Here is a 10,700-nt window from a genome sequence, read left to right as displayed (position 1 = left end):
TGCACTCACTCCTCCATTAGCTTGGATTAATTTTCTCCTGCACCTTTGTACCTGTGTCCAGGTACACCTCCACTTATCAGCTTGGTGTCACATCTTCCCAGGGGTCATGAGTCTCCTCTAGGCCCACACAGCTTCCCCAGCTTCCCCGATCTCTGTGCCTAAATGCTATCCTTTTCTCCAATCAGCTCCCTCTCCAGCCGTAAGCTCGAGGGCGGAAACCGTATCTATCTTGTTCGCTGCTGTGTCTCTAGAACTTAGAATGGTGCCTGGCACACAGTGGGTGCTCAGCCAATGTTTACGGAATGAAGGAGTAGACTCAACACGAAGCAGAACTTTCTAAAATCCAAAGTATTCAAAGATGAACGGAGCTAACTCAAGGGTAACTAGTTCAAATCCTAGAAGGAAGCCTAGACTGCCACATGGTCAGGATATTGCAGAGATGTATCCCTCTGCAGCCTCGGGTAGGGGTTTGGGGATGGGGGTGCCTGGGAGGGTGATCCCTAACCAGAAAAACCCTGCCTGGTCACACTGGGCATGCCCCCAATCTTTAGCCACCCTAAGCCCAGGCCAAAAGGGAATGGCTGCTGGGACTTGGGTGTTTGGGGACTGGAGCCAACAAGGGCAATGCTGTACCCGTCCCCCTAGGATCCCCTTTTACTGTGTGCCATCTTTGGGTATGCGTTCAGTGACCAGCATTTGCTTCTCTCCTTAGGGAGGACCGCCCACAGGCTGCTGGAGCCCCCTGGGGTGACTTAGCTTCCCCCTAAGCTATAATACATTATCTCAGAGATATGAAAGCCCACCTTCCTTGCCTGGGACGCTGGTGCGGGTGTGGGTGGATAACTCAGGTATAACTTACACGTCACAGTCCCCACCGTAGGATCAGGCTGAAGCTGCCATCCGCATGACATCTGCAAGGCCTGCTTGGCTTCCTCTCCTTCCCTGTCCTGCCTCCCCCACTCCCTATGGTCAAAACCCCCAAAACTCCCATCTTACTTAGTAAAAGCCAAACTCTTTGCCGCGGCCCACAAGAACCTGCCTGCCCTGCCCTGCCTCTCTGAGGCACTTCCCACCTCTCTCCTTACTGCTTCCCTCAGCCCTCATGTCCGCTTGTCTCCCTCCTTCACTTGCTACAAGTCTTGGCTTAAATTTCACCTTCTCAGTGAGACCTACCCTGACCACTCTACTGCATTTTAAAATGTAAACCCTGCCCCTCCCTGTACTCTGATCAACTTCCTCTGCTCTACTTTTTCTCCTTGTTCTCATAGCATTTGTCACTTTCCAGTGTGTTATGTAATTAACTTACTTGTATTTACTGTTAATCTCCCTCTGCTAGAAAGGAAGGTCCACAAGAGCAGGAATCTTCGTCTCATTTGTCACTGATGTATCCCAAATGCCTAGAACAGTGCCTGGTGCATAGTAGGTGGTCAATAGACATTTTTGAATGAATGAATGAGGAAAAGAGCCAGAACTCTAAACCGGGCAGATTCTCTTTGACGCCAGGCTCTTAACCCCTATGCTGGAGGTGGGCGGTGGGAGTGGCAGATCATGCCAGGACTTGTTGGCTAAGGTAAGGGGATTGGATTTTGTTCATAGATCTGTGAGAAGCTACTGGAAGGTTTTGAGGAAGTATGGGACATGATGGAGTTTACTTTGTGAAAGCACTCTCTGGCTGTGGGGCTAGGATGGGCTAAAAGGGGGGGTACAGCCCTGGGAGTGGGGTGTTAAGGGTGGGAGAGTGATGATGGGGGCTTGGAGAGGCAGCAAGACCGTGGCTGCACTGGGGCTGGGAGGAACAAGAAGCCCGCTCAACATCCCAATTCTCCAGGCAGCCTGGGTGGTTGCCTCACGGGCTCTGGCCTGTGAGTAGTCCAGGCCAGGCCTCCCAGCTGCTGACAACGTGCCCCTGTCGCACAGATGGACTATTTGCTCTCCTGGGTGGTCCCCAGCCCCTCCCTCTGCTTCCTTTGCGCCCTTGTGGGCTTAGCAGGTGGAGGGGAGGGCTCCCCTCCTTCTCCTCCCCTGACCCAGAGAATAATCCTTATATTCATTTGCTCTTCCTCTGTGCCCTCACTTCATCCTCCCACACCCCCCAGTAACACAGAAACCTGATTCCCGTAGGGCAGATGAAGACACTGAGGCCCGGAAAGGGGATGGGACCCTTCTGAGGTCATGCAGCCAGATGGGGACGCCAGGTGGGGACCTGTCTTCCAACTCCCCTTGCCCCGATTTCATCAGGCAACAGATGGTCCCATGGCTTGACTTGAAAAATCTTAAGTGACCTCAAAGAGAATGCAAGGCCAGAACATTCCAGGCCTCCCTGCACTGGCCTTTACTACTACCTTGAATACTAAATCTATTCATTTTAAATTCCAGGAATAGATTCTTCTTACCAAGAATGAAAACATTACAGAAAAGACTCAAGTTCCTTTTTGACACCCCTCCCACCATTCCAGTTCCCCTTAGAGTCCCAGTTTGAGTGTGTCTTTTCAGAACGGTGATACTCATTTAAAGGTATAGTTAGGAACCCTGAGAAAATATGGGAGACCATCATGTGGGTGGCAGGGCAGGAAGACGTATGGAGGGCATTGCTCACAAATGCATTCCTCTGTAGTCCATTTACTCTTGGACATTTTTGATTGGTATATTTAGATCACGCTCCTGTTTTCCGACAGCTGCCATGTTTTCTATGGTGTAGAAGCGCCATATTTCATTTGTTTTTCTAGCTTTCTAAATTAAATTTTACATTTATTTCTTATTTATTTTTTTTTAGGGTTTTATTTTGTTTTTTTTTTTAAGATTTTATTTATTTATTTGTCAGAGAGAGAGATAATACAAGCAGGGGGAGCAGCAGACAGAGAGAGAAGCAGGCTCCCCACTGAGCCAGGAGCCTGATGCGGGACTCTATCCCAGGACCCTGGGATCATGACCAGAGCCGAAGGCAGACGCTCAACTGACTGAGCCACCCAAGTGTTCCTTACATTTATTTCTTATGCACTGAAGTACAGAGGGTTGAATAGGTCCCACTGCTCAGTTCTTAGCACAGGGTCAGGAGGAAGTCTGCAAGGATCCTCTCTTGTTTGTACCATTTCCTCCTTTTCCCCCACCCCCCCTCAATTCTGACCTCACCAAAACTCTCTCCATGTTTGATAGATGTCCTTATTTATTTGAGATTGCTTCCAAAATGCATAGTAGTTGTTTTGTGTGCTTATGGATTTAAAAAAATATTTTAGGGGTGCCTGGGCGGCTCAGTCGTTAAGCGTCTGCCTTTGGTTCAGGTGATGATCCCAGGGTCCTGGGATCGAGCCCCGCATCGGGCTCCCTGCTCGGCAGGAAGCCTGCTTCTCCCTCTCCCCCTCCCCCTGCTTGTGTTCCCTCTCTGGCTGTGTCTCTCTTTAAAATCTTTAAAAAAATTTTTTTTATTTAATTTTTTTTAAAGATTTTATTTATTTATTTGATAGAGAGAGACACAGCGAGAGCAGGAACACAAGCAGGGGGAGGGGGAGAGGGAGAAGCAGGCTTCCTGCCGAGCAGGGAGCCCGATGCGGGGCTCGATCCCAGGACCCCGGGATCATCACCTGAACCGAAGGCAGACGCTTAACGACTGAGCCGCCCAGGTGCCCCGATTTTTAAAAATTTTAATGAAGGTATCACACACACGCAGAGAAGAAGACAAATCATAAGTGTACAATAGTTTGTAAGCTTTCAAAAACGGAACATGCCTATATAACCAGATCAGACAACAGAACTAGGAGATCCCCTCCAAGGCCTCCCAACCACTACCCTAAGAGTAACCACCACCCTGACTTCTTTTTTTTTTTTTTTTTTTATTGTTATGTTAATCCCCATACATTACATCGTTAGTTTTAGATATAGTGTTCCATGATTCATTGTTTGTGCATAACACCCAGTGCTCCATGCAGAACGTGCCCTCCTCAATACCCATCACCAGGCTAACCCATCCTCCCACCCCCCTCCCCTCTAGAACCCTCAGTTTGTTTTTCAGACTCCATTGTCTCTCATGGTTCTTCTCCCCCTCCGATTTCCCCCCCTTCATTCTTCCCCTCCTGCTACATTCTTCTTCTTCTTTTTTTCTTTCTTAACATATATTGCATTATTTGTTTCAGAGGTACAGATCTGAGATTCAACAGTCTTGCACAATTCACAGCGCTTACCAGAACACATACCCTCCCCAGTGTCCATCACCCAGTCACCCCATCCCTCCCACCCCACCCCCCACTCCAGCAACCCTCAGTTTGTTTCCTGAGATTAAGAATTCCTCATATCAGTGAGGTCATATGATACATGTCTTTCTCTGTTTGACTTATTTCGCTCAGCATAATACCCTCCAGTTCCATCCACGTCGTTGCAAATGGCAAGATCTTATTCCTTTTGATGGCTGCATAATATTCCATTGTATATATATACCACATCTTCTTTATCCATTCATCTGTTGATAGACATCTTGGCTCTTTCCACAGTTTGGCTATTGCACCACCCTGACTTCTAACACCAGACATTGATTTTGTCTGTTTTTGAAATTTATACAAATGGAGTCACACTGTGTGCTCTTTTGTGTCTGACTTCTTTTGCTCAACATTTTGTTCATGAGATTTATCTCTATTATCCTGTGTAGTTGTGGATGGATCACTTACTTTCAATGCTATAAAGTATTCCACTGGTCGAATTACACCACAGTTAAACCATTCTGCTGCCGTGGGTGACATACGGTGGTTTCCAGCGTAGGGCTGTTACAAAGTGCAGATAGGAACAGTCGTGTGTCTTTGGGTATATACACATATGCATGCATTTCTGTTGTGTGTATATCCAGGAGCAGAGTTGCTAGGTATGGCCAGTTTTAATAGATACTGATCAACTGGATATGTGTTTTAAATCCCAATAAATATTGTGATACAACTCATGTTCATGTCCTGCTCCTTTATTTTTTCTCATCTGATATTTATAGCTCTATCCATCTACTCTGTGTATCTCTAGTTCCTTCCTCCTGGAAGCTCCAGAGAACCCGAGCTGCTCCCTTGCCACATTTCACTTGTCCTTTCCTGTGGTTGTGGATGCTTGAGTTCCCTTTTTTTCTCCCCATCAATCCCCACAGAGCCACCCTGATCACCCTTACACACTTGTCACAGGCATGAATATGCTTCTTTTCCCTAAATACTACCACACTCCTCTCCAGAACGGCTGTACTCATTTACACCCCACTGGTGATGCACGTCCTCACCGACATTAGGCATTATCCACCTGTCTCTGGCTTGTCAGTGTGGTGGTAAGCATCATATTTACTAAACAATTCTCTCGTGGGGGTACATTTAAGTAGTTTTCCATCTTATTAGAAGTGCTGCAATGACCCTTCAGGGCCGTGTCTCCTGGTGCTTGTCTGTCAGCTCAACTTCTTCTTTGCCTCATCTTCCTCCACAATTCTTGAGCCCTAGTCCCCCAACACGTCCCAACGTTCTCACCTTAGCAAATGGAGAGGCTATGGGTGAAAGTGAGGTAGAGAAATTGTTTCAGGCAGGGGGGAACAGCACGTGCAAAGGCACTGTGGCAGGATAGAACCTGAAGGCCAGTGTAGCTGGAGCCCAAGGAGAAGGGGGAAAAGGGATAGGAGATGAAGTTGAATGGGTAGGCAGGAGCTAGGTCACAATGGAGGGCCTGGTGGGCAAAGTGACATTGAGAAGTGGACTCATTCACTCAATAAGTAATTATTGGATACCTTCCATTAGCCTGGAGCTGTGCTATGGCAGTGAACAGGGCAGACAAGGTCCTTGTTCCAGAGAGCCCACAGTCTGGGGGCAGATAACAACATTAAGCAGAGGAGGAGTGGCTAATCTTTATAGAGGCCCTAATGTGTGCCAGGAAATGTGCTGAGCACTTTCTCATTTGATCCTCACCACCACACATCATGAAGTAGGATAATTTTTTGGAAGAGGAAACAAGCTTAGCAAGGTGGAGTGATCTCCCCATCTGCAAGGAGTCTTGAGGCCATATTGCAGTCCATTTTAAAAGCCCTTTTACAAGCATTTTTACTCAGTGCCAGTATGTGTGGGAGACATTGGCATGGTCCCTACAGAGACATCTATTTAAATTATAAACACACATACCATTCCATCAGCAAATGGATTTAGTCTACAGATACCCAAAATGGTGTGTTCACTAACGGATTGTTGTAACAGGCTGGAGACAACCTAACTGCCCATTTAATTTAGGAGGTTGGTGAAGTAGAGTATGGACCATCCATGCAAGGGAAGGCTGTGAAGCCATGAAAAAGAGCAAGGGCAATCTCTCTGCACTGACACGGAGTGATCTCCCAAAGTGCTATTCCATGAACAAAAGACAAAGGACAGAACTATGTATAATTAAGCTATGTGTTTCAAAGTGGTGGAATAGGGTTTAGAGATAAGTAGATGAGAGAGAGAGAGAGACTGAGAAAGGAAACTTGCCATTGATTGCCTCTGGAAAGGGGAACTGATGGCTGCAGGAAAGGTAGGACAGACAGATGGGTCTCCTTTGCACCTCTGGACTTGGAGCCATGGGGCTGTGTTTACTACTCAATAAGTAAATAAATAAACACAATTATGTTTGTTTCAAGGACTTTCAGATTCTATAGGGAAGAAAGTGACATCAGAACAGGGAAGACCTTCCAGGATGGTTGAATTGAAGGTGTCTTAGTGACTGCCTTGTTTTACAAATGAGGAAACTGAGGCCCAGAGAAGAGAAGTGAGGTGACTCGCTCAAGGTCACCTAAGCAGGTAACGGCAGATTCAGGACTGGCTGTCACTTCAATTATAGACCTGTGTCCTTTCATGTCACGGCTGGCTCGGGATCCCTACACATCTATGTGCCAAGTTGCGCTAAGTGCGGAGGACACAATGGTGAACAACATAGACATGACTGCTGCCTTCACAGATCTTATATTCTAGACAAGGAACAAATAAATGCATATTATAACATCATACAGTGATAAATGTTGTGGATAAAAATAAGGCAGGTGAGGGGATAGAGTGGCAGGGGTAAGTTACCAGGAAAACCCCTCTGAAGAGGCGACATTTTAGAGAAGAGAAAGATGGAGCCTTGTGAATACCTGGGGGCAATTGTGGGAACAAAGCCGGGCAGGGGGGATTAGGTCGGAATGGTAAGAGAGCAGCAAAGAGCCAGTGGCTGGAACAGAATGAAGGAGGGAAAGACAGGAGGAGGCAAGGTTAGAGAGGAGAGCAGGAGAGAGATTGTAGGCAGCGCTGAGGATTTTGGCTCGAGGTGGGGTAGGAAGTAGTCCGGAGGTTTTGAGCACAGGGAACCTGATCAGATTTCTTTTTTAAAAAGACCCCTCTGGTGGAGACTGAACATTAGGAGCAAAAGAGGGGCTTCAGGGAGCCTAATGAGGAGGCTGCTGCAGTCCAGTTGTCCAGGAGAGAGGTGACAAGGCTACGGCCTGGGGCAGTGGGTGGGGAGCTGAGATTGGTCTCCCCATCTGTGCAAGGAAGGAGTTGGATGACATGGTCCCCTAGGGCCTTCCCAATTCTGGCATTCAGTAATTTGGTGAATTAACTCAGCATACACCAAGTAGGTGCAGACAAGCCCGTTTTCCTTTTCTCATAGTCTCTAGATTTTTCCTTTTGGATTCTGAGTCTGGACAGAGCCCAGCGATCCGAGGCTCAGAGCGGGGACTCCTGCCCACCCCCATCACTGCCAGCCTCACTCCGGTCCCCACCTCCCAGGGACAGATGGGTGGGCAGCGGGAGGCAGCTGGGCCTCGAAGCCTGCAGGGCCCCGGGGGAGGGAATTATCTGAGAGTTCATAACCCCTCTCTGCCTTCCAGATCTTGAGTTAAAAGCCCCAAATGTCACAGCCCCAAGGGGCAAGGGTTTGAGGGTGCCAGGAGAGGGGGGCACGACAAGGTGCTTTTCTGTCCTCTGCTGCCCACATGAGGGTGGGGCCCTGGGGTGCTTGAGAACTCCAGCCCTGGGAGCAGGAAGCCATTAGAGGCTGAAACTGGTGGCCCTCAGGCCGTGTCTGACCCACTGACCTATTTACTTGGCCTGAAAAATGTCTGAGCAAAAATGGAGCCAACATTTAAAAACCAAGAGATTGTACAATAAAATCCAGATTTCTGGCTTCTCTTGAGTAGTTAGAAAATCTGACCATACTGACCACTTATTCCCATATGACAGCATTCAGCCTTAGCTGAGTAGCAGCTGGCCTCATTATTACCTTATTTTATTAATAGGTAAATACATTTACATGATTCCAAAAAAAAATTATAAATGGGCATATATGAAGTCTCCCTCTCCCACCCTGTTCCCCTTCTGTCCAGTGCCTTCTTTGGTAATCTCATTTTCTTATATAGACTTCCAAAGTTTCTTTGTGCATATACAACAAATACAAAGATAGATTATTATCCTCCCTTTCACCCAGCTTCACTCCCCACCCCACCCCCATTCTATCCCTTGCTTGTCCCCATGGAAGCCTCTCTGTATTAGGAGATGGAGAGCTCCATCACCTCCCTTACTGCCGCCTGTCATTCTGTTGTCAGAAAGTCCATGATTTATTTAGCTGGTCCCCTACCAATGGGCATTTGGGTCATTCCCAATATTTGCAGTTATAAACAATGCTGTGCCAATTATCTTGTGCATAGTTTACACAAGAACTAAAGGAAAATTATTAGAAACTGGTCCAAGCAGAAGGTGCAGTAGGCATGGATTGAACTTGCAGTTATGATAAAGAATGTTCCCAAGAGTGATTCCCAAGATTCCCAACAAAGCTCAGAGACCATGCCCTTGGGGACGAAGGAAAGGCTCCGAGACTGGTTTCTGCTACTTGCTAGATGTGGGACTTCTCTCTGGGCCTCAGTGTTCCTATCTGCAAAATGAGAGAGGGGGTTGAGGAACTGGGTAAGATCTCAGGGCCTGTCCAGTTCTAAACAGCTGTGGTCCACCTTCTCCTTCCACACTAGTCATACCCAGCCTCTTTTCAGCTCTTAAATGAGCCTGACTCAGTCCCATTGCAGAGCCTTTGCTCAAGCTGTTCTGCACCCCGCTCCCCACACAGCTTCCACTAAAACACCATTCTTGTACTCCCTTATCGGTCCTAGTCTGAATGCCCAATCTTTGATCTAAGGCCACTTAGAACACACTAGTCTAAACCATTCAGGTCAGGGTCCCCCCCTCTACAGTCCCACTGATAGGTGGGTCACGCCCATCTGGTCCACACTTCAGACAGCCCATCAAATCCTTCTTCTGTCACGGCTCCAGTTGCCCGAAGTAGAGTTCTTGAATGCCAACTCTGCTACTTCCTAACTAATGGCTTTGGGCAAGTGAAAGCACCTGCCTGGGTCTCAGTTTCCTCGTGCAAAAAAAAAAGGGGGGGGGCTGGTTTGAGGATAACATGTGGTAATATCCATAAAGTTCTTAGCACAATTCCTGACACACAGAAGGACTGATAGTGCCGTGAGTCACTGCCCTTGTCTGTGTCAGTTACCTGGTTTATGAAGTGGGGAGAACAACGGAAGCTATTTCATAGAGTTGATCACTCACTCATGCATTCAGCGTTGTTTATAAAATGCCTATTGGGTGTCAGGCACAGCACTGGCACTCAGCAATTCGTTGAAGAAAATAGATAAATTGTCCCAACTCTTATGGAGCTCCCAGGCAGTTCCAAACAGGCACACATAAAAAGATAAATTGTCAGTGTACTGATGTTAAGAAGGAAAAGACTAAAATGTCATGGAAGCTCGTAACAGGATAGTGTCAAAGAGACTTCTCTGAGGGATAAGGAGCAGGGCACTGTTGGGAGGGAGATCCAGGAGGGCTTTCTGCGGAAGGCATCACCTTAGCTAATAATTAGCATTAATTATCCTCACCCCAGCCCCAGGAGGAAAGCACTGGTTACAGTTCCCCATTTTGCTTTTTTCCCTGAAGCTAAGAGAAATTGAGTGACTGCCCAAGGTCATGTAGTCAGGAAGAGGTGAGTAGGTTTTGAACCCAGGCTTCCTGGTTCTAGAGTCTCAGACGTTAAAACGTGTCATCTACTGCCTGTTTGAACAGGTTGATCCTAGGATGTGGATAGGCATGGGAGGTAGAGGAGCTGCCTCCACTGGGGTGGGGCCCAGAGGTGAGAACCTAACTGTCAGGCCCCATCGAGGCACCTGTGAGAAGGCAGAGATCCAGACATGTACAGAACTGGCCCAGAGCCATTAGGGGGTCCAAGGGCAGAGTTTTCCTCTGCCCAGGCCTCTGTGCACTCCATGAGTCTCCCTGCTTAGGGCTGTAGAACAGAAAAAAAGGGAAAAGATACTGTTCCTGACTGAATCACATTGGGATTCAGACTCCCCGCCAGCCCAACCCACAAAAACTCCACACATGCCTGCGGATAGAGACTATTAGCTTTGAATCCAGCCTAGAAAACTCCCTTAATCCCTAACTCTTCCTTCTCTGTTTTCAGTCTTGGGCCACAGCTGGCTCTCCAACCTCCTGAGCATTGCTGGGACCACAACAGTCCCTGGACACGAAAGGGATGCTGGGCTATAGGACTGCGGATGGCTGCTCCTTCCTGACCCAGGGCAGCTGTCGCCCTTTATCTTCCCTTCCCAGCTACTCTGAAGCAGGGTGGTCCTCAAGCCTCCCCTCCCGCCCTCTTCCCCTTCTCACCAAACTCTCCTCCCCTTGTGAGATAGCAAAGCCTACTCT

This window comes from Halichoerus grypus, chromosome 10, assembly GCF_964656455.1.
Source record: "Halichoerus grypus chromosome 10, mHalGry1.hap1.1, whole genome shotgun sequence".
NCBI lineage: Eukaryota > Metazoa > Chordata > Mammalia > Carnivora > Phocidae > Halichoerus > Halichoerus grypus.
Note: the sequence above shows the minus strand (reverse complement) of the source record.